Here is a 26,330-nt window from a genome sequence, read left to right as displayed (position 1 = left end):
TTCCATTCCAATCCATTGCATTCCATTCCATTCCATTCCATTCCGTTCCGTTCTACTCGGTTACATTCCATTCAATTCCATTCCATTCCGTTCTACTCGGGTAGATTCCATTCCATTCCATTCCATTCCTTTCCATTCCATTGCATTCCATTGCATTGCATTGCACTCAATTCCATTCCATTCCATTCCATTCCATTCCATTCCATTCCATTCCATTGAATTCCATTCCATTCCATTCCATTCCATTCCATTCCATTCCATTCCATTCCATTCCATTCCTTTCCATTCCATTGCATTCCATTGCATTCCATTCCATTCCATTCCATTCCATTCCATTCCATTCCACTCCACTCCACTCCACTCCACTCCATTCCACTCCACTCCACTCCGGTACATTCCATTCCATTCCATTCCATTCCATTCCATTCCGTGCTTCTCGGGTACATTCCGTTCCGTTCCATTCCATTCCATTCCATTCCATTCCGTTCCAGTGCACTCTACTCCACTCCACTCCACTCCACTCCACTCCGGTACATTCCATTCCATTCCATTCCATTCCATTTCCATTCCCATTCCATTTCCATTCCCGTTCCATTTCCATTCCCGTTTCTTTTCCATTCCCGTTCCATTTCCATTCCAGTTCCATTACCATTCCCGTTCCATTTCCATTCCCGATCCATTTCCATTCCCGTTCCATTTCCATTCCCGTTCCATTTCCATTCCCGTTCCATTACCATTCCCGTTCCATTTCCGTTCCCGTTCCGTTTCCGTTCCCGTTCCATTTCCGTTCTCGTTCCGTTTCCGTTCCCGTTCCATTTCCATTCCCGTTCCATTTCCGTTCCCGTTCCATTTCCATTCCCGTTCCATTTCCATTCCCTTTCCATTTCCATTTCATTCCATTCCGTTCTGCTCGGGTACATTCCATTCCATTCCATTGCATTCCATTCCGTTCTGCTCCTGTCCATTCCATTCCATTCCATTCCGTTCCATTCCGTTCTACTCGGGTAGATTCCATTCCATTCCATTCCATTCCATTCCATTCCATTCCATTCCATTCCATTCTACTGGTGTCCATTCCATTCCATTCCATTCTATTCCATTCCATTCCATTCCATTCCATTGCATTCCATTCCATTCCATTCCATTCCGTTCCGTTCTACTCGGTTACATTCCATTCAATTCCATTCCATTCCGTTCTACTCGGGTAGATTCCATTCCATTCCATTCCATTCCTTTCCATTCCATTGCATTCCATTGCATTGCATTGCACTCAATTCCATTCCATTCCATTCCATTCCATTCCATTCCATTCCATTCCGTTCCGTTCAACTCGGTTACATTCCATTCAATTACATTCCATTCCGTTCTACTCGGTTACATTCCATTCCATTCCATTCCATTCCATTCCAATCCATTCCATTCCATTCCATTCCGTTCTACTCGGGTACATTCCATTCCATTCCATTCCATTCCATGCCATTCCGTTCTACTTTGGTACATTCCATTCCATTCCATTCCATTCCATTCCATTCCATTCCATTCCATTACATTCCATTCCATTCCATTGAATTCCATACCATTCCATTGAATTCCATTCCATTCCATTGAATTCCATTCCATTCCATTCCATTCCATTGAATTCCGTTCCATTCCATTCCATTCCATTCCATTCCATTGAATTCCATTCCATTCCATTCCATAGAATTCCGTTCCATTCCATTCCATTCCATTCCATTCCATTCCATTGAATTCAATTCCATTCCATTCCATTCCTTTCCATTGAATTCCATTCTGTTCCATTCCATTCCTTTGAATTCCGTTCCATTCCATTCCATTCCATTCCTTTCCGTTCCGTTCCGTTCCGTTCCGTTCCGTTGCGTTCCGCTCCGTTCTACTCGGGTTGATTCCATTCTATTCCTTTCCATTCCATTCGATCCCATTCGATTCCATTCGATTCCATTCGATTCCATTCGATTCCACTCCATTCCATTCCATAGAATTCCATTCCATTCCATTCCATTTGAATTCCATTCCATTCCATTCCATTCCATTCCATTCCATTCCATTCCATTGAATTCCATTCCATTCCATTCCATTCCATTGAATTCCGTTCCTTTCCATTCCATTCCGTTCCGTTCCGTTCCGTTCCGTTCCGTTGCGTTCCGTTCCGTTCCGTTGCGTTCCGTTCCGTTCTACTCGGGTTGATTCCATTCTATTCCATTCCATTCCATTGCATTCCATTCCATTCCATTCCATTCCATTCCATTGAATTCCATTCCATTCCATTCCATTCCATTGAATTCCGTTCCATTCCATTCCATACCCTTCCGTTCCGTCCCGTTCCGTTCCGTTCCGTTCCGTTGCGTGCCGTTCCGTTCTACTCAGGTTGATTACATTCTATTCCATTCCATTCCATTCGATTCCATTCGATTCCATTCGATTCCATTCCATTCCATTCCATGGAATTCCATTCCATTCCATTCCATGGAATTCCATTCCATTCCATTCCATGGAATTCCATTCCATTCCATTGAATTCCATTCCATTCCATTCCATTCCATTCCATTCCATTCCATTCCATTGAATTCCATTCCGTTCCATTCCATTCCATTGAATTCCGTTCCATTCCACTCCATTCCATTCCGTTCCGTTCCGTTCCGTTCCGTTCCGTTCCGTTGCGTTCCGCTCCGTTCTACTCGGGTTGATTCCATTCTATTCCATTCCAGTCCATTCGATCCCATTCGATTCCATTCGATTCCATTCGATTCCATTCGATTCCACTCCATTCCATTCCATAGAATTCCATTCCATTCCATTCCATCCCATTCCATTCCATTGAATTCCATTCCATTCCATTCCATTCCATTCCATGGAATTCCATTCCATTCCATTCCATTCCATTCCATTCCATAGAATTCCATTCCATTCCATTCCATTCCATTGTATTCCGTTCCATTCCATTCCATTCCGTTCCGTTCTGTTCCGTTCCGTTCCGTTGCGTTCCGTTCCGTTCCGTTGTGTTCCGTTCTGTTCTACTCGGGTTGATTCCATTCTATTCCATTCCATTCCAATCCATTCCATTCCATTCCATTGAATTCCATTCCATTCCATTCCATTCCATTCCATTCCATTCCATTGCATTCCATTCCATTCCATTCCATTCCATTCCATTCCATTGAATTCCATTCCATTCCATTCCATTCCATGGAATTCCGTTCCATTCCATTCCATTCCATGGAATTCCGTTCCATTCCATTCCATTCCGTTCCGTTCCGTCCCGTTCCGTTCCGTTCCGTTCCGTTGCGTTCCGTTCCGTTCTACTCGGGTTGATTCCATTCTATTCCATTCCATTCCATTCGATTCCATTCGATTCCGTTCGATTCCACTCCATTCCATTCCATAGAATTCCATTCCATTCCATTCCATTCCATTGAATTCCATTCCATTCCATTCCATTCCATTGAATTCCATTCCATTCCATTCCATTCCATTCCATTGAATTCCATTCCATTCCATTCCATTCCATTCCATTCCATTCCATTCCATTCCATTCTACTGGTGTCCATTCCATTCCATTCCATTCCATTCCATTCCATTCCTTTCCATTCCATTGCATTCCATTGCATTCCATTCCATTCCATTCCATTCCATTCCATTCCATTCCATTCCACTCCACTCCACTCCACTCCACTCCATTCCACTCCACTCCACTCCGGTACATTCCATTCCATTCCATTCCATTCCGTGCTTCTCGGGTACATTCCGTTCCGTTCCATTCCATTCCATTCCATTCCATTCTGTTCCAGTGCACTCTACTCCACTCCACTCCACTCCACTCCACTCCGGTACATTCCATTCCATTCCATTCCATTCCATTTCCATTCCCATTCCATTTCCATTCCCGTTCCATTTCCATTCCCGTTTCTTTTCCATTCCCGTTCCATTTCCATTCCAGTTCCATTACCATTCCCGTTCCATTTCCATTCCCGATCCATTTCCATTCCCGTTCCATTTCCATTCCCGTTCCATTTCCATTCCCGTTCCATTACCATTCCCGTTCCATTTCCGTTCCCGTTCCGTTTCCGTTCCCGTTCCATTTCCGTTCTCGTTCCGTTTCCGTTCCCGTTCCATTTCCATTCCCGTTCCATTTCCGTTCCCGTTCCATTTCCATTCCCGTTCCATTTCCATTCCCTTTCCATTTCCATTTCATTCCATTCCGTTCTGCTCGGGTACATTCCATTCCATTCCATTGCATTCCATTCCGTTCTGCTCCTGTCCATTCCATTCCATTCCATTCCGTTCCATTCCGTTCTACTCGGGTAGATTCCATTCCATTCCATTCCATTCCATTCCATTCCATTCCATTCCATTCCATTCCATTCCATTCTACTGGTGTCCATTCCATTCCATTCCATTCTATTCCATTCCATTCCATTCCATTCCATTGCATTCCATTCCATTCCATTCCATTCCGTTCCGTTCTACTCGGTTACATTCCATTCAATTCCATTCCATTCCGTTCTACTCGGGTAGATTCCATTCCATTCCATTCCATTCCTTTCCATTCCATTGCATTCCATTGCATTGCATTGCACTCAATTCCATTCCATTCCATTCCATTCCATTCCATTCCATTCCATTCCGTTCCGTTCAACTCGGTTACATTCCATTCAATTCCATTCCATTCCGTTCTACTCGGTTACATTCCATTCCATTCCATTCCATTCCATTCCAATCCATTCCATTCCATTCCATTCCGTTCTACTCGGGTACATTCCATTCCATTCCATTCCATTCCATTCCATTCCATTCCATTCCATTCCATTCCATTCCGTTCTACTTTGGTACATTCCATTCCATTCCATTCCATTCCATTCCATTCCATTCCATTCCATTCCATTCCATTCCATTGCATTCCATTCCATTCCATTCCATTCCATTCCATTCCATTCCATTCCATTGAATTCCATTCCATTCCATTCCATTCCATGGAATTCCGTTCCATTCCATTCCATTCCGTTCCGTTCCGTCCCGTTCCGTTCCGTTCCGTTCCGTTGCGTTCCGTTCCGTTCTACTCGGGTTGATTCCATTCTATTCCATTCCATTCCATTCGATTCCATTCGATTCCATTCGATTCCACTCCATTCCATTCCATAGAATTCCATTCCATTCCATTCCATTCCATAGAATTCCATTCCATTCCATTCCATTCCATTGAATTCCATTCCATTCCATTCCATTCCATTGAATTCCATTCCATTCCATTCCATTCCATTCCATTCCATTCCATTCCATTCCATTCCATTCCATTCTACTGGTGTCCATTCCATTCCATTCCATTCCATTCCATTCCATTCCATTCCATTCCATTCCATTCCACTCCACTCCACTCCACTCCACTCCATTCCACTCCACTCCACTCCGGTACATTCCATTCCATTCCATTCCATTCCATTCCATTCCGTGCTTCTCGGGTACATTCCGTTCCGTTCCATTCCATTCCATTCCATTCCATTCCGTTCCAGTGCACTCTACTCCACTCCACTCCACTCCACTCCACTCCGGTACATTCCATTCCATTCCATTCCATTCCATTTCCATTCCCATTCCATTTCCATTCCCGTTCCATTTCCATTCCCGTTTCTTTTCCATTCCCGTTCCATTTCCATTCCAGTTCCATTACCATTCCCGTTCCATTTCCATTCCCGATCCATTTCCATTCCCGTTCCATTTCCATTCCCGTTCCATTTCCATTCCCGTTCCATTACCATTCCCGTTCCATTTCCGTTCCCGTTCCGTTTCCGTTCCCGTTCCATTTCCGTTCTCGTTCCGTTTCCGTTCCCGTTCCATTTCCATTCCCGTTCCATTTCCGTTCCCGTTCCATTTCCATTCCCGTTCCATTTCCATTCCCTTTCCATTTCCATTTCATTCCATTCCGTTCTGCTCGGGTACATTCCATTCCATTCCATTGCATTCCATTCCGTTCTGCTCCTGTCCATTCCATTCCATTCCATTCCGTTCCATTCCGTTCTACTCGGGTAGATTCCATTCCATTCCATTCCATTCCATTCCATTCCATTCCATTCCATTCTACTGGTGTCCATTCCATTCCATTCCATTCTATTCCATTCCATTCCATTCCATTCCATTGCATTCCATTCCATTCCATTCCATTCCGTTCCGTTCTACTCGGTTACATTACATTCAATTCCATTCCATTCCGTTCTACCCGGGTAGATTCCATTCCATTCCATTCCATTCCTTTCCATTCCATTGCATTCCATTGCATTGCATTGCACTCAATTCCATTCCATTCCATTCCATTCCATTCCATTCCATTCCATTCCGTTCCGTTCAACTCGGTTACATTCCATTCAATTACATTCCATTCCGTTCTACTCGGTTACATTCCATTCCATTCCATTCCATTCCATTCCAATCCATTCCATTCCATTCCATTCCGTTCTACTCGGGTACATTCCATTCCATTCCATTCCATTCCATTCCATTCCATTCCATTCCATTCCATTCCATTCCATTCCATTCCATTCCGTTCTACTTTGGTACATTCCATTCCATTCCATTCCATTCCATTCCATTCCATTCCATTCCTTTCCATTCCATTCCATTCCATTCCATTCCATTCCGTTCTACTCAGGTTGATTCCATTCTATTCCATTCCATTCCATTCCATTCCATTCCATTCCATTCCATTCCATTCGATTCCATTCCATTCCATTCCATTGAATTCCATTCCATTCCATTCCATTCCATTCCATTCCATTGAATTCCATTCCATTCCATTCCATTCCATTCCATTGAATTCCATTCCGTTCCATTCCATTCCATTGAATTCCATTCCATTCCATTCCATTCCATTCCATTCCATTCCATTGAATTCCATTCCATTCCATTCCATTCCATTCCATTCCATCCCATTCCATTCCATTCCATTCCATTCCGTTCTACTCGGGTTGATTCCATTCTATTCCATTCCATTCCATTCGATCCCATTTGATTCCATTCGATTCCATTCAATTCCATTCGATTCCATTCCATTCCACTCCATTCCATTCCATTGAATTCCATTCCATTCCATTCCATTCCATTCCATGGAATTCCATTCCATTCCATTCCATTCCATGGAATTCCATTCCATTCCATTCCATTCCATGGAATTCCATTCCATTCCATTCCATTCCATGGAATTCCATTCCATTCCATTCCATTCCATTCCATTGAATTCCATTCCATTCCATTCCATTCCATTCCATTCCATTGAATTCCGTTCCATTCCATTCCATACCCTTCCGTTCCGTCCCGTTCCGTTCCGTTCCGTTCCGTTGCGTGCCGTTCCGTTCTACTCAGGTTGATTACATTCTATTCCATTCCATTCCATTCGATTCCATTCGATTCCAATCGATTCCATTCGATTGCATTCGATTCCATTCGTTGCCATTCCATTCCATTCCATTGAATTCCATTCCGGTCCATTCCATTCCATTCCATTCCATTGAATTCCATTCCATTCCATTCCATTCCTTTCCATTCCATTGAATTCCATTCCATTGCATTCCATTCCATTCCATTCCATTGAATTCCATTCCATTCCATTCCATTCCATTCCATTGAATTCCATTCCATTCCATTCCATAGAATTCCGTTCCATTCCATTCCATTCCATTCCATTCCATTCCATTCCATTGAATTCCATTCCGTTCCATTCCATTCCATTGAATTCCGTTCCATTCCACTCCATTCCATTCCGTTCCATTCCGTTCCGTTCCGTTCCGTTCCGTTGCGTTCCGCTCCGTTCTACTCGGGTTGATTCCATTCTATTCCATTCCAGTCCATTCGATCCCATTCGATTCCATTCGATTCCATTCGATTCCATTCGATTCCACTCCATTCCATTCCATAGAATTCCATTCCATTCCATTCCACCCCATTCCATTCCATTGAATTCCATTCCATTCCATTCCATTCCATTCCATTCCATTCAATTCCATTGAATTCCATTCCATTCCATTCCATTCCATGGAATTCCATTCCATTCCATTCCATTCCATGGAATTCCATTCCATTCCATTCCATTCCATGGAATTCCATTCCATTCCATTCCATTCCATTCCATTCCATAGAATTCCATTCCATTCCATTCCATTCCATTGAATTCCGTTCCATTCCATTCCATTCCATTCCGTTCCGTTCCGTTCCGTTCCGTTGCGTTCCGTTCCGTTCCGTTGTGTTCCGTTCCGTTCTACTCGGGTTGATTCCATTCTATTCCATTCCATTCCAATCCATTCCATTCCATTCCATTGAATTCCATTCCAATGAATTCCATTCCATTCCATTCCATTCCATTCCATTGAATTCCATTCCATTCCATTCCATTCCATGGAATTCCGTTCCATTCCATTCCATTCCGTTCCGTTCCGTCCCGTTCCGTTCCGTTCCGTTCCGTTGCGTTCCGTTCCGTTCTACTCGGGTTGATTCCATTCTATTCCATTCCATTCCATTCGATTCCATTCGATTCCATTCGATTCCACGCCATTCCATTCCATAGAATTCCATTCCATTCCATTCCATTCCATAGAATTCCATTCCATTCCATTCCATTCCATGGAATTCCATTCCATTCCATTCCATTCCATTGAATTCCATTCCATTCCATTCCATTCCATTCCATTCCATTCCATTCCATTCTACTGGTGTCCATTCCATTCCATTCCATTCCATTCCATTCCATTCCATTCCATTCCATTCCTTTCCATTCCATTGCATTCCATTGCATTCCATTCCATTCCATTCCATTCCATTCCATTCCATTCCACTCCACTCCACTCCACTCCACTCCATTCCACTCCACTCCACTCCGGTACATTCCATTCCATTCCATTCCATTCCATTCCATTCCATTCCGTGCTTCTCGGGTACATTCCGTTCCGTTCCATTCCATTCCATTCCATTCCATTCCATTCCGTTCCAGTGCACTCTACTCCACTCCACTCCACTCCACTCCACTCCGGTACATTCCATTCCATTCCATTCCATTCCATTTCCATTCCCATTCCATTTCCATTCCCGTTCCATTTCCATTCCCGTTTCTTTTCCATTCCCGTTCCATTTCCATTCCAGTTCCATTACCATTCCCGTTCCATTTCCATTCCCGATCCATTTCCATTCCCGTTCCATTTCCATTCCCGTTCCATTTCCATTCCCGTTCCATTACCATTCCCGTTCCATTTCCGTTCCCGTTCCGTTTCCGTTCCCGTTCCATTTCCGTTGTCGTTCCGTTTCCGTTCCCGTTCCTTTTCCATTCCCGTTCCATTTCCGTTCCCGTTCCATTTCCATTCCCGTTCCATTTCCATTCCCTTTCCATTTCCATTTCATTCCATTCCGTTCTGCTCGGGTACATTCCATTCCATTCCATTGCATTCCATTCCGTTCTGCTCCTGTCCATTCCATTCCATTCCATTCCGTTCCATTCCATTCTACTCGGGTAGATTCCATTCCATTCCATTCCATTCCATTCCATTCCATTCCATTCCATTCTACTGGTGTCCATTCCATTCCATTCCATTCTATTCCATTCCATTCCATTCCATTCCATTGCATTCCATTCCATTCCATTCCATTCCGTTCCGTTCTACTCGGTTACATTCCATTCAATTCCATTCCATTCCGTTCTACTCGGGTAGATTCCATTCCATTCCATTCCATTCCTTTCCATTCCATTGCATTCCATTGCATTGCATTGCACTCAATTCCATTCCATTCCATTCCATTCCATTCCATTCCATTCCATTCCATTCCGTTCCGTTCAACTCGGTTACATTCCATTCAATTACATTCCATTCCGTTCTACTCGGTTACATTCCATTCCATTCCATTCCATTCCATTCCAATCCATTCCATTGAATTCCATTCCATTCCATTCCATTCCATTCCATTCCATTCCATTCCATTCCATTCTACTGGTGTCCATTCCATTCCATTCCATTCCATTCCATTCCATTCCATTCCTTTCCATTCCATTGCATTCCATTGCATTCCATTCCATTCCATTCCATTCCATTCCATTCCATTCCATTCCACTCCACTCCACTCCACTCCACTCCATTCCACTCCACTCCACTCCGGTACATTCCATTCCATTCCATTCCATTCCATTCCATTCCGTGCTTCTCGGGTACATTCCGTTCCGTTCCATTCCATTCCATTCCATTCCATTCCGTTCCGTTCCAGTGCACTCTACTCCACTCCACTCCACTCCACTCCACTCCGGTACATTCCATTCCATTCCATTCCATTCCATTTCCATTCCCATTCCATTTCCATTCCCGTTCCATTTCCATTCCCGTTTCTTTTCCATTCCCGTTCCATTTCCATTCCAGTTCCATTACCATTCCCGTTCCATTTCCATTCCCGATCCATTTCCATTCCCGTTCCATTTCCATTCCCGTTCCATTTCCATTCCCGTTCCATTACCATTCCCGTTCCATTTCCGTTCCCGTTCCGTTTCCGTTCCCGTTCCATTTCCGTTGTCGTTCCGTTTCCGTTCCCGTTCCTTTTCCATTCCCGTTCCATTTCCGTTCCCGTTCCATTTCCATTCCCGTTCCATTTCCATTCCCTTTCCATTTCCATTTCATTCCATTCCGTTATGCTCGGGTACATTCCATTCCATTCCATTGCATTCCATTCCGTTCTGCTCCTGTCCATTCCATTCCAATCCATTCCGTTCCATTCCATTCTACTCGGGTAGATTCCATTCCATTCCATTCCATTCCATTCCATTCCATTCCATTCCATTCTACTGGTGTCCATTCCATTCCATTCCATTCTATTCCATTCCATTCCATTCCATTCCATTGCATTCCATTCCATTCCATTCCATTCCGTTCCGTTCTACTCGGTTACATTCCATTCAATTCCATTCCATTCCGTTCTACTCGGGTAGATTCCATTCCATTCCATTCCATTCCTTTCCATTCCATTGCATTCCATTGCATTGCATTGCACTCAATTCCATTCCATTCCATTCCATTCCATTCCATTCCATTCCATTCCGTTCCGTTCAACTCGGTTACATTCCATTCAATTACATTCCATTCCGTTCTACTCGGTTACATTCCATTCCATTCCATTCCATTCCATTCCAATCCATTCCATTCCATTCCATTCTGTTCTACTCGGGTACATTCCATTCCATTCCATTCCATTCCATTCCATTCCATTCCATTCCATTCCGTTCTACTTTGGTACATTCCATTCCATTCCATTCCATTCCATTCCATTACATTCCATTCCATTCCATTCCGTTCTACTCAGGTTGATTCCATTCTATTCCATTCCATTCCATTCCATTCCATTCCATTCCATTCCATTCCATTCCATTCCATTCGATTCCATTCCATTCCATTCCATTGAATTCCATTCCATTCCATTCCATTCCATTCCATGGAATTCCATTCCGTTCCATTCCATTCCATTGAATTCCATTCCATTCCATTCCATTCCATTCCATTCCATTCCATTCCATTCCATTCTACTGGTGTCCATTCCATTCCATTCCATTCCATTCCATTCCATTCCATTCCTTTCCATTCCATTGCATTCCATTGCATTCCATTCCATTCCATTCCATTCTATTCCACTCCACTCCACTCCACTCCACTCCACTCCATTCCACTCCACACCGGTACATTCCATTCCATTCCATTCCATTCCATTCCATTCCGTGCTTCTCGGGTACATTCCGTTCCGTTCCATTCCATTCCATTCCATTCCATTCCGTTCCAGTGCACTCTACTCCACTCCACTCCACTCCACTCCACTCCGGTACATTCCATTCCATTCCATTCCATTCCATTTCCATTCCCATTCCATTTCCAATCCCGTTCCATTTCCATTCCCGTTTCTTTTCCATTCCCGTTCCATTTCCATTCCAGTTCCATTACCATTCCCGTTCCATTTCCATTCCCGATCCATTTCCATTCCCGTTCCATTTCCGTTCCCGTTCCATTTCCATTCCCGTTCCATTTCCATTCCCTTTCCATTTCCATTTCATACCATTCCGTTCTGCTCGGGTACATTCCATTCCATTCCATTGCATTCCATTCCGTTCTGCTCCTGTCCATTCCATTCCATTCCATTCCCTTCCATTCCGTTCTACTCGGGTAGATTCCATTCCATTCCATTCCATTCCATTCCATTCCATTCCATTCCATTCCATTCCATTCCATTCTACTGGTGTCCATTCCATTCCATTCCATTCTATTCCATTCCATTCCATTCCATTCCATTGCATTCCATTCCATTCCATTCCATTCCGTTCCGTTCTACTCGGTTACATTCCATTCAATTCCATTCCATTCCGTTCTACTCGGGTAGATTCCATTCCATTCCATTCCATTCCTTTCCATTCCATTGCATTCCATTGCATTGCATTGCACTCAATTCCATTCCATTCCATTCCATTCCATTCCATTCCATTCCATTCCATTCCATTCCATTCCATTCCATTGAATTCCATTCCATTCCATTCCATTCCATGGAATTCCGTTCCATTCCATTCCATTCCGTTCCGTTCCGTCCCGTTCCGTTCCGTTCCGTTCCGTTGCGTTCCGTTCCGTTCTACTCGGGTTGATTCCATTCTATTCCATTCCATTCCATTCGAGTCCATTCGATTCCATTCGATTCCACTCCATTCCATTCCATAGAATTCCATTCCATTCCATTCCATTCCATTGAATTCCATTCCATTCCATTCCATTCCATTGAATTCCATTCCATTCCATTCCATTCCATTTCATTCCATTCCATTCCATTCCATTCTACTGGTGTCCATTCCATTCCATTCCATTCCATTCCATTCCTTTCCATTCCCTTGCATTCCATTCCATTCCATTCCATTCCATTCCATTCCATTCCACTCCACTCCACTCCACTCCACTCCATTCCACTCCACTCCACTCCGGTACATGCCATTCCATTCCATTCCATTCCATTCCATTCCGTGCTTCTCGGGTACATTCCGTTCCGTTCCATTCCATTCCATTCCATTCCATTCCGTTCCAGTGCACTCTACTCCACTCCACTCCACTCCACTCCACTCCATTCCACTCCACACCGGTACATTCCATTCCATTCCATTCCATTCCATTCCATTCCGTGCTTCTCGGGTACATTCCGTTCCGTTCCATTCCATTCCATTCCATTCCATTCCGTTCCAGTGCACTCTACTCCACTCCACTCCACTCCACTCCACTCCGGTACATTCCATTCCATTCCATTCCATTCCATTTCCATTCCCATTCCATTTCCATTCCCGTTCCATTTCCATTCCCGTTTCTTTTCCATTCCCGTTCCATTTCCATTCCAGTTCCATTACCATTCCCGTTCCATTTCCATTCCCGATCCATTTCCATTCCCGTTCCATTTCCGTTCCCGTTCCATTTCCATTCCCGTTCCATTTCCATTCCCTTTCCATTTCCATTTCATACCATTCCGTTCTGCTCGGGTACATTCCATTCCATTCCATTGCATTCCATTCCGTTCTGCTCCTGTCCATTCCATTCCATTCCATTCCGTTCCATTCCGTTCTACTCGGGTAGATTCCATTCCATTCCATTCCATTCCATTCCATTCCATTCCATTCCATTCCATTCCATTCTACTGGTGTCCATTCCATTCCATTCCATTCTATTCCATTCCATTCCATTCCATTCCATTGCATTCCATTCCATTCCATTCCATTCCGTTCCGTTCTACTCGGTTACATTCCATTCAATTCCATTCCATTCCGTTCTACTCGGGTAGATTCCATTCCATTCCATTCCATTCCTTTCCATTCCATTGCATTCCATTGCATTGCATTGCACTCAATTCCATTCCATTCCATTCCATTCCATTCCATTCCATTCCGTTCCGTTCAACTCGGTTACATTCCATTCAATTACATTCCATTCCGTTCTACTCGGTTCCATTCCATTCCATTCCATTCCATTCCATTCCAATCCATTCCATTCCATTCCATTCCGTTCTACTCGGGTACATTCAATTCCATTCCATTCCATTCCATTCCATTCCATTCCATTCCGTTCTACTTTGGTACATTCCATTCCATTCCATTCCATTCCATTCCATTCCATTCCATTGAATTCCATTCCATTCCATTGAATTCCATTCCATTCCATTCCATTCCATTGAATTCCGTTCCATTCCATTCCATTCCATTCCATTCCATTGAATTCCATTCCATTCCATTCCATAGGATTCCGTTCCATTCCATTCCATTCCATTCCATTCCATTCCATTGAATTCAATTCCATTCCATTCCATTCCTTTCCATTGAATTCCATTCTGTTCCATTCCATTCCTTTGAATTCCGTTCCATTCCATTCCATTCCATTCCTTTCCGTTCCGTTCCGTTCCGTTCCGTTGCGTTCCGCTCCGTTCTACTCGGGTTGATTCCATTCTATTCCATTCCATTCCATTCGATCCCATTCGATTCCATTCGATTCCATTCGATTCCATTCGATTCCACTCCATTCCATTCCATAGAATTCCATTCCATTCCATTCCATTTGAATTCCATTCCATTCCATTCCATTCCATTCCATTCCATTCCATTCCATTGAATTCCATTCCATTCCATTCCATTCCATTGAATTCCGTTCCTTTCCATTCCATTCCGTTCCGTTCCGTTCCGTTCCGTTCCGTTGCGTTCCGTTCCGTTCCGTTGCGTTCCGTTCCGTTCTACTCGGGTTGATTCCATTCTATTCCATTCCATTCCATTCCATTCCATTCCATTCCATTCCATTCCATTCCATTCCATTCCATTGAATTCCATTCCATTCCATTCCATAGAATTCCGTTCCATTCCATTCCATTCCATTCCATTCCATTCCATTCCATTCCATTGAATTCCATTCCGTTCCATTCCATTCCATTGAATTCCGTTCCATTCCACTCCATTCCATTCCGTTCCGTTCCGTTCCGTTCCGTTCCGTTCCATTGCGTTCCGCTCCGTTCTACTCGGGTTGATTCCATTCTATTCCATTCCAGTCCATTCGATCCCATTCGATTCCATTCGATTCCATTCGATTCCATTCGATTCCACTCCATTCCATTCCATAGAATTCCATTCCATTCCATTCCACCCCATTCCATTCCATTGAATTCCATTCCATTCCATTCCATTCCATTCCATTCAATTCCATTGAATTCCATTCCATTCCATTCCATTCCATTCCATTCCATAGAATTCCATTCCATTCCATTCCATTCCATTGAATTCCGTTCCATTCCATTCCATTTCCATTCCCGTTCCATTTCCATTCCCGTTCCATTACCATTCCCGTTCCATTTCCGTTCCCGTTCCGTTTCCGTTCCCGTTCCATTTCCGTTCTCGTTCCGTTTCCATTCCCGTTCCGTTTCCATTCCCGTTCCATTTCCGTTCCCGTTCCATTTCCATTCCCGTTCCATTTCCATTCCCTTTCCATTTCCATTTCATTCCATTCCGTTCTGCTCGGGTACATTCCATTCCATTCCATTGCATTCCATTCCGTTCTGCTCCTGTCCATTCCATTCCATTCCATTCCGTTCCATTCCGTTCTACTCGGGTAGATTCCATTCCATTCCATTCCATTCCATTCCATTCCATTCCATTCCATTCCATTCCATTCCATTCTACTGGTGTCCATTCCATTCCATTCCATTCTATTCCATTCCATTCCATTCCATTCCATTGCATTCCATTCCATTCCATTCCATTCCGTTCCGTTCTACTCGGTTACATTCCATTCAATTCCATTCCATTCCGTTCTACTCGGGTAGATTCCATTCCATTCCATTCCATTCCTTTCCATTCCATTGCATTCCATTGCATTGCATTGCACTCAATTCCATTCCATTCCATTCCATTCCATTCCATTCCATTCCATTCCATTCCATTGAATTCCATTCCATTCCATTCCATTCCATTCCATTCCATTCCATTCCATTCTACTGGTGTCCATTCCATTCCATTCCATTCCATTCCATTCCATTCCTTTCCATTCCATTGCATTCCATTGCATTCCATTCCATTCCATTCCATTCCATTCCATTCCATTCCACTCCACTCCACTCCACTCCACTCCATTCCACTCCACTCCACTCCGGTACATTCCATTCCATTCCATTCCATTCCATTCCATTCCGTGCTTCTCGGGTACATTCCGTTCCGTTCCATTCCATTCCATTCCATTCCATTCCGTTCCAGTGCACTCTACTCCACTCCACTCCACTCCACTCCACTCCGGTACATTCCATTCCATTCCATTCCATTCCATTTCCATTCCCATTCCATTTCCATTCCCGTTCCATTTCCATTCCCGTTTCTTTTCCATTCCCGTTCCATTTCCATTCCAGTTCCATTACCATTCCCGTTCCATTTCCATTCCCGATCCATTTCCATTCCCGTTCCATTTCCATTCCCGTTCCATTTCCATTCCCGTTCCATTACCATTCCCGTTCCATTTCCGTTCCCGTTCCGTTTCCGTTCCCGTTCCATTTCCGTTCTCGTTCCGTTTCCGTTCCCGTTCCATTTCCATTCCCGTTCCATTTCCGTTCCCGTTCCATTTCCGTTCCCGTTCCATTTCCATTCCCTTTCCATTTCCATTTCATTCCATTCCGTTCTGCTCGGGTACATTCCATTCCATTCCATTGCATTCCATTCCGTTCTGCTCCTGTCCATTCCATTCCATTCCATTCCGTTCCATTCCGTTCTACTCGGGTAGATTCCATTCCATTCCATTCCATTCCATTCCATTCCATTCCATTCCATTCCTTTCCATTCCATTGCATTCCATTGCATTCCATTCCATTCCATTCCATTCCATTCCATTCCATTCCACTCCACTCCACTCCACTCCACTCCATTCCACTCCACTCCACTCCGGTACATTCCATTCCATTCCATTCCATTCCATTCCATTCCGTGCTTCTCGGGTACATTCCGTTCCGTTCCATTCCATTCCATTCCATTCCATTCCGTTCCAGTGCACTCTACTCCACTCCACTCCACTCCACTCCACTCCGGTACATTCCATTCCATTCCATTCCATTCCATTTCCATTCCCATTCCATTTCCATTCCCGTTCCATTTCCATTCCCGTTTCTTTTCCATTCCCGTTCCATTTCCATTCCAGTTCCATTACCATTCCCGTTCCATTTCCATTCCCGATCCATTTCCATTCCCATTCCATTTCCATTCCCGTTCCATTTCCATTCCCGTTCCATTACCATTCCCGTTCCATTTCCGTTCCCGTTCCGTTTCCGTTCCCGTTCCATTTCCGTTCTCGTTCCGTTTCCGTTCCCGTTCCATTTCCATTCCCGTTCCATTTCCGTTCCCGTTCCATTTCCATTCCCGTTCCATTTCCATTCCCTTTCCATTTCCATTTCATTCCATTCCGTTCTGCTCGGGTACATTCCATTCCATTCCATTGCATTCCATTCCGTTCTGCTCCTGTCCATTCCATTCCATTCCATTCCGTTCCATTCCGTTCTACTCGGGTAGATTCCATTCCATTCCATTCCATTCCATTCCATTCCATTCCATTCCATTCCATTCCATTCCATTCTACTGGTGTCCATTCCATTCCGTTCCATTCTATTCCATTCCATTCCATTCCAATCCATTGCATTCCATTCCATTCCATTCCATTCCGTTCCGTTCTACTCGGTTACATTCCATTCAATTCCATTCCATTCCGTTCTACTCGGGTAGATTCCATTCCATTCCATTCCATTCCTTTCCATTCCATTGCATTCCATTGCATTGCATTGCACTCAATTCCATTCCATTCCATTCCATTCCATTCCATTCCATTCCATTCCGTTCCGTTCAACTCGGTTACATTCCATTCAATTACATTCCATTCCGTTCTACTCGGTTACATTCCATTCCATTCCATTCCATTCCATTCCAATCCATTCCATTCCATTCCATTCCGTTCTACTCGGGTACATTCCATTCCATTCCATTCCATTCCATTCCATTCCATGCCATTCCGTTCTACTTTGGTACATTCCATTCCATTCCATTCCATTCCATTCCATTCCATTCCATTACATTCCATTCCATTCCATTGAATTCCATTCCATTCCATTGAATTCCATTCCATTCCATTCCATTCCATTGAATTCCGTTCCATTCCATTCCATTCCATTCCATTCCATTGAATTCCATTCCATTCCATTCCATAGAATTCCGTTCCATTCCATTCCATTCCATTCCATTCCATTCCATTCCATTCCATTCCATTCCATTCCATTGAATTCAATTCCATTCCATTCCATTCCTTTCCATTGAATTCCATTCTGTTCCATTCCATTCCTTTGAATTCCGTTCCATTCCATTCCATTCCATTCCTTTCCGTTCCGTTCCGTTCCGTTCCGTTCCGTTGCGTTCCGCTCCGTTCTACTCGGGTTGATTCCATTCTATTCCATTCCATTCCATTCGATCCCATTCGATTCCATTCGATTCCATTCGATTCCATTCGATTCCACTCCATTCCATTCCATAGAATTCCATTCCATTCCATTCCATTTGAATTCCATTCCATTCCATTCCATTCCATTCCATTCCATTGAATTCCATTCCATTCCATTCCATTCCATTGAATTCCGTTCCTTTCCATTCCATTCCGTTCCGTTCCGTTCCGTTCCGTTCCGTTGCGTTCCGTTCCGTTCCGTTGCGTTCCGTTCCGTTCTACTCGGGTTGATTCCATTCTATTCCATTCCATTCCATTCCATTCCATTCCATTCCATTCCATTCCATTCCATTCCATAGAATTCCATTCCATTCCATTCCATTCCATTGAATTCCGTTCCATTCCATTCCATACCCTTCCGTTCCGTCCCGTTCCGTTCCGTTCCGTTCCGTTGCGTGCCGTTCCGTTCTACTCAGGTTGATTACATTCTATTCCATTCCATTCCATTCGATTCCATTCGATTCCATTCGATTCCATTCCATTCCATTCCATGGAATTCCATTCCATTCCATTCCATTCCATTCCATTCCATTCCATTGAATTCCATTCCATTCCATTCCATTCCATTCCATTGAATTCCATTCCATTCCATTCCATAGACTTCCGTTCCATTCCATTCCATTCCATTCCATTCCATTCCATTCCATTGAATTCCATTCCGTTCCATTCCATTCCATTGAATTCCGTTCCATTCCACTCCATTCCATTCCGTTCCGTTCCGTTCCGTTCCGTTCCGTTGCGTTCCGCTCCGTTCTACTCGGGTTGATTCCATTCTATTCCATTCCAGTCCATTCGATCCCATTCGATTCCATTCGATTCCATTCGATTCCATTCGATTCCACTCCATTCCATTCCATAGAATTCCATTCCATTCCATTCCATCCCATTCCATTCCATTGAATTCCATTCCATTCCATTCCATTCCATTCCATGGAATTCCATTCCATTCCATTCCATTCCATTCCATTCCATAGAATTCCATTCCATTCCATTCTATTCCATTGAATTCCGTTCCATTCCATTCCATTCCGTTCCGTTCCGTTCCGTTCCGTTGCGTTCCGTTCCGTTCCGTTGTGTTCCGTTCCTTTCTACTCGGGTTGATTCCATTCTATTCCATTCCATTCCAATCCATTCCATTCCATTCCATTGAATTCCATTCCATTCCATTCCATTCCATTCCATTCCATTCCATTCCATTCCATGGAATTCCATTCCATTCCATTCCATTCCATTCCATTCCATTCCATTGAATTCCATTCCATTCCATTCCATTCCATGGAATTCCGTTCCATTCCATTCCATTCCGTTCCGTTCCGTCCCGTTCCGTTCCGTTCCGTTCCGTTGCGTTCCGTTCCGTTCTACTCGGGTTGATTCCATTCTATTCCATTCCATTCCATTCGATTCCATTCGATTCCATTCGATTCCACTCCATTCCATTCCATAGAATTCCATTCCATTCCATTCTATTCCATTGAATTCCATTCCATTCCATTCCATTCCATTGAATTCCATTCCATTCCATTCCATTCCATTGAATTCCATTCCATTCCATTCCATTCCATTCCATTCCATTCCATTCCATTCTACTGGTGTCCATTCCATTCCATTCCATTCCATTCCATTCCATTCCATTCCATTCCATTCCTTTCCATTCCATTGCATTCCATTGCATTCCATTCCATTCCATTCCATTCCATTCCATTCCATTCCACTCCACTCCACTCCACTCCACTCCATTCCACTCCACTCCACTCCGGTACATTCCATTCCATTCCATTCCATTCCATTCCATTCCGTGCTTCTCGGGTACATTCCGTTCCGTTCCATTCCATTCCATTCCATTCCATTCCGTTCCAGTGCACTCTACTCCACTCCACTCCACTCCACTCCACTCCGGTACATTCCATTCCATTCCATTCCATTCCATTTCCATTCCCATTCCATTTCCATTCCCGTTCCATTTCCATTCCCGTTTCTTTTCCATTCCCGTTCCATTTCCATTCCAGTTCCATTACCATTCCCGTTCCATTTCCATTCCCGATCCATTTCCATTCCCGTTCCATTTCCATTCCCGTTCCATTTCCATTCCCGTTCCATTACCATTCCCGTTCCATTTCCGTTCCCGTTCCGTTTCCGTTCCCGTTCCATTTCCGTTCTCGTTCCGTTTCCATTCCCGTTCCGTTTCCATTCCCGTTCCATTTCCGTTCCCGTTCCATTTCCATTCCCGTTCCATTTCCATTCCCTTTCCATTTCCATTTCATTCCATTCCGTTCTGCTCGGGTACATTCCATTCCATTCCATTGCATTCCATTCCGTTCTGCTCCTGTCCATTCCATTCCATTCCATTCCGTTCCATTCCGTTCTACTCGGGTAGATTCCATTCCATTCCATTCCATTCCATTCCATTCCATTCCATTCCATTCCATTCCATTCCATTCTACTGGTGTCCATTCCATTCCATTCCATTCTATTCCATTCCATTCCATTCCATTCCATTGCATTCCATTCCATTCCATTCCATTCCGTTCCGTTCTACTCGGTTACATTCCATTCAATTCCATTCCATTCCGTTCTACTCGGGTAGATTCCATTCCATTCCATTCCATTCCTTTCCATTCCATTGCATTCCATTGCATTGCATTGCACTCAATTCCATTCCATTCCATTCCATTCCATTCCATTCCATTCCATTCCATTCCATTGAATTCCATTCCATTCCATTCCATTCCATTCCATTCCATTCCATTCCATTCTACTGGTGTCCATTCCATTCCATTCCATTCCATTCCATTCCATTCCTTTCCATTCCATTGCATTCCATTGCATTCCATTCCATTCCATTCCATTCCATTCCATTCCATTCCACTCCACTCCACTCCACTCCACTCCATTCCACTCCACTCCACTCCGGTACATTCCATTCCATTCCATTCCATTCCATTCCATTCCGTGCTTCTCGGGTACATTCCGTTCCGTTCCATTCCATTCCATTCCATTCCATTCCGTTCCAGTGCACTCTACTCCACTCCACTCCACTCCACTCCACTCCGGTACATTCCATTCCATTCCATTCCATTCCATTTCCATTCCCATTCCATTTCCATTCCCGTTCCATTTCCATTCCCGTTTCTTTTCCATTCCCGTTCCATTTCCATTCCAGTTCCATTACCATTCCCGTTCCATTTCCATTCCCGATCCATTTCCATTCCCGTTCCATTTCCATTCCCGTTCCATTTCCATTCCCGTTCCATTACCATTCCCGTTCCATTTCCGTTCCCGTTCCGTTTCCGTTCCCGTTCCATTTCCGTTCTCGTTCCGTTTCCGTTCCCGTTCCATTTCCATTCCCGTTCCATTTCCGTTCCCGTTCCATTTCCGTTCCCGTTCCATTTCCATTCCCTTTCCATTTCCATTTCATTCCATTCCGTTCTGCTCGGGTACATTCCATTCCATTCCATTGCATTCCATTCCGTTCTGCTCCTGTCCATTCCATTCCATTCCATTCCGTTCCATTCCGTTCTACTCGGGTAGATTCCATTCCATTCCATTCCATTCCATTCCATTCCATTCCATTCCATTCCTTTCCATTCCATTGCATTCCATTGCATTCCATTCCATTCCATTCCATTCCATTCCATTCCATTCCACTCCACTCCACTCCACTCCACTCCATTCCACTCCACTCCACTCCGGTACATTCCATTCCATTCCATTCCATTCCATTCCATTCCGTGCTTCTCGGGTACATTCCGTTCCGTTCCATTCCATTCCATTCCATTCCATTCCGTTCCAGTGCACTCTACTCCACTCCACTCCACTCCACTCCACTCCGGTACATTCCATTCCATTCCATTCCATTCCATTTCCATTCCCATTCCATTTCCATTCCCGTTCCATTTCCATTCCCGTTTCTTTTCCATTCCCGTTCCATTTCCATTCCAGTTCCATTACCATTCCCGTTCCATTTCCATTCCCGATCCATTTCCATTCCCATTCCATTTCCATTCCCGTTCCATTTCCATTCCCGTTCCATTACCATTCCCGTTCCATTTCCGTTCCCGTTCCGTTTCCGTTCCCGTTCCATTTCCGTTCTCGTTCCGTTTCCGTTCCCGTTCCATTTCCATTCCCGTTCCATTTCCGTTCCCGTTCCATTTCCATTCCCGTTCCATTTCCATTCCCTTTCCATTTCCATTTCATTCCATTCCGTTCTGCTCGGGTACATTCCATTCCATTCCATTGCATTCCATTCCGTTCTGCTCCTGTCCATTCCATTCCATTCCATTCCGTTCCATTCCGTTCTACTCGGGTAGATTCCATTCCATTCCATTCCATTCCATTCCATTCCATTCCATTCCATTCCATTCCATTCCATTCTACTGGTGTCCATTCCATTCCGTTCCATTCTATTCCATTCCATTCCATTCCAATCCATTGCATTCCATTCCATTCCATTCCATTCCGTTCCGTTCTACTCGGTTACATTCCATTCAATTCCATTCCATTCCGTTCTACTCGGGTAGATTCCATTCCATTCCATTCCATTCCTTTCCATTCCATTGCATTCCATTGCATTGCATTGCACTCAATTCCATTCCATTCCATTCCATTCCATTCCATTCCATTCCATTCCATTGAATTCCATTCCATTCCATTCCATTCCATTCCATTCCATTCCATTCCATTCCATTCCATTCCTTTCCATTCCATTGCATTCCATTGCATTCCATTCCATTCCATTCCATTCCATTCCATTCCATTCCACTCCACTCCACTCCACTCCACTCCATTCCACTCCACTCCACTCCGGTACATTCCATTCCATTCCATTCCATTCCATTCCATTCCGTGCTTCTCGGGTACATTCCGTTCCGTTCCATTCCATTCCATTCCATTCCATTCCGTTCCAGTGCACTCTACTCCACTCCACTCCACTCCACTCCACTCCGGTACATTCCATTCCATTCCATTCCATTCCATTTCCATTCCCATTCCATTTCCATTCCCGTTCCATTTCCATTCCCGTTTCTTTTCCATTCCCGTTCCATTTCCATTCCAGTTCCATTACCATTCCCGTTCCATTTCCATTCCCGATCCATTTCCATTCCCGTTCCATTTCCATTCCCGTTCCATTTCCATTCCCGTTCCATTACCATTCCCGTTCCATTTCCGTTCCCGTTCCGTTTCCGTTCCCGTTCCATTTCCGTTCTCGTTCCGTTTCCGTTCCCGTTCCATTTCCATTCCCGTTCCATTTCCGTTCCCGTTCCATTTCCATTCCCGTTCCATTTCCATTCCCTTTCCATTTCCATTTCATTCCATTCCGTTCTGCTCGGGTACATTCCATTCCATTCCATTGCATTCCATTCCGTTCTGCTCCTGTCCATTCCATTCCATTCCATTCCGTTCCATTCCGTTCTACTCGGGTAGATTCCATTCCATTCCATTCCATTCCATTCCATTCCATTCCATTCCATTCCATTCTACTGGTGTCCATTCCATTCCATTCCATTCTATTCCATTCCATTCCATTCCATTCCATTGCATTCCATTCCATTCCATTCCATTCCGTTCCGTTCTACTCGGTTACATTCCATTCAATTCCATTCCATTCCGTTCTACTCGGGTAGATTCCATTCCATTCCATTCCATTCCTTTCCATTCCATTGCATTCCATTGCATTGCATTGCACTCAATTCCATTCCATTCCATTCCATTCCATTCCATTCCATTCCATTCCGTTCCGTTCAACTCGGTTACATTCCATTCAATTACATTCCATTCCGTTCTACTCGGTTACATTCCATTCCATTCCATTCCATTCCATTCCAATCCATTCCATTCCATTCCATTCCGTTCTACTCGGGTACATTCCATTCCATTCCATTCCATTCCATGCCATTCCGTTCTACTTTGGTACATTCCATTCCATTCCATTCCATTCCATTCCATTCCATTCCATTCCATTACATTCCATTCCATTCCATTGAATTCCATACCATTCCATTGAATTCCATTCCATTCCATTGAATTCCATTCCATTCCATTCCATTCCATTGAATTCCGTTCCATTCCATTCCATTCCATTCCATTCCATTGAATTCCATTCCATTCCATTCCATAGAATTCCGTTCCATTCCATTCCATTCCATTCCATTCCATTCCATTGAATTCAATTCCATTCCATTCCATTCCTTTCCATTGAATTCCATTCTGTTCCATTCCATTCCTTTGAATTCCGTTCCATTCCATTCCATTCCATTCCTTTCCGTTCCGTTCCGTTCCGTTCCGTTCCGTTGCGTTCCGCTCCGTTCTACTCGGGTTGATTCCATTCTATTCCTTTCCATTCCATTCGATCCCATTCGATTCCATTCGATTCCATTCGATTCCATTCGATTCCACTCCATTCCATTCCATAGAATTCCATTCCATTCCATTCCATTTGAATTCCATTCCATTCCATTCCATTCCATTCCATTCCATTCCATTCCATTGAATTCCATTCCATTCCATTCCATTCCATTGAATTCCGTTCCTTTCCATTCCATTCCGTTCCGTTCCGTTCCGTTCCGTTCCGTTGCGTTCCGTTCCGTTCCGTTGCGTTCCGTTCCGTTCTACTCGGGTTGATTCCATTCTATTCCATTCCATTCCATTCCATTCCATTCCATTCCATTCCATTCCATTCCATTGAATTCCATTCCATTCCATTCCATTCCATTGAATTCCGTTCCATTCCATTCCATACCCTTCCGTTCCGTCCCGTTCCGTTCCGTTCCGTTCCGTTGCGTGCCGTTCCGTTCTACTCAGGTTGATTACATTCTATTCCATTCCATTCCATTCGATTCCATTCGATTCCATTCGATTCCATTCCATTCCATTCCATGGAATTCCATTCCATTCCATTCCATGGAATTCCATTCCATTCCATTCCATGGAATTCCATTCCATTCCATTGAATTCCATTCCATTCCATTCCATTCCATTCCATTCCATTCCATTCCATTGAATTCCATTCCGTTCCATTCCATTCCATTGAATTCCGTTCCATTCCACTCCATTCCATTCCGTTCCGTTCCGTTCCGTTCCGTTCCGTTCCGTTGCGTTCCGCTCCGTTCTACTCGGGTTGATTCCATTCTATTCCATTCCAGTCCATTCGATCCCATTCGATTCCATTCGATTCCATTCGATTCCATTCGATTCCACTCCATTCCATTCCATAGAATTCCATTCCATTCCATTCCATCCCATTCCATTCCATTGAATTCCATTCCATTCCATTCCATGGAATTCCATTCCATTCCATTCCATTCCATTCCATTCCATAGAATTCCATTCCATTCCATTCCATTCCATTGTATTCCGTTCCATTCCATTCCATTCCGTTCCGTTCTGTTCCGTTCCGTTCCGTTGCGTTCCGTTCCGTTCCGTTGTGTTCCGTTCCGTTCTACTCGGGTTGATTCCATTCTATTCCATTCCATTCCAATCCATTCCATTCCATTCCATTGAATTCCATTCCATTCCATTCCATTCCATTCCATTCCATTCCATTGCATTCCATTCCATTCCATTCCATTCCATTCCATTCCATTGAATTCCATTCCATTCCATTCCATTCCATGGAATTCCGTTCCATTCCATTCCATTCCATGGAATTCCGTTCCATTCCATTCCATTCCGTTCCGTTCCGTCCCGTTCCGTTCCGTTCCGTTCCGTTGCGTTCCGTTCCGTTCTACTCGGGTTGATTCCATTCTATTCCATTCCATTCCATTCGATTCCATTCGATTCCGTTCGATTCCACTC

This window comes from Gorilla gorilla, chromosome 16 (assembly GCF_029281585.2).
Source record: "Gorilla gorilla gorilla isolate KB3781 chromosome 16, NHGRI_mGorGor1-v2.1_pri, whole genome shotgun sequence".
Lineage (NCBI taxonomy): Eukaryota > Metazoa > Chordata > Mammalia > Primates > Hominidae > Gorilla > Gorilla gorilla.
Note: the sequence above shows the minus strand (reverse complement) of the source record.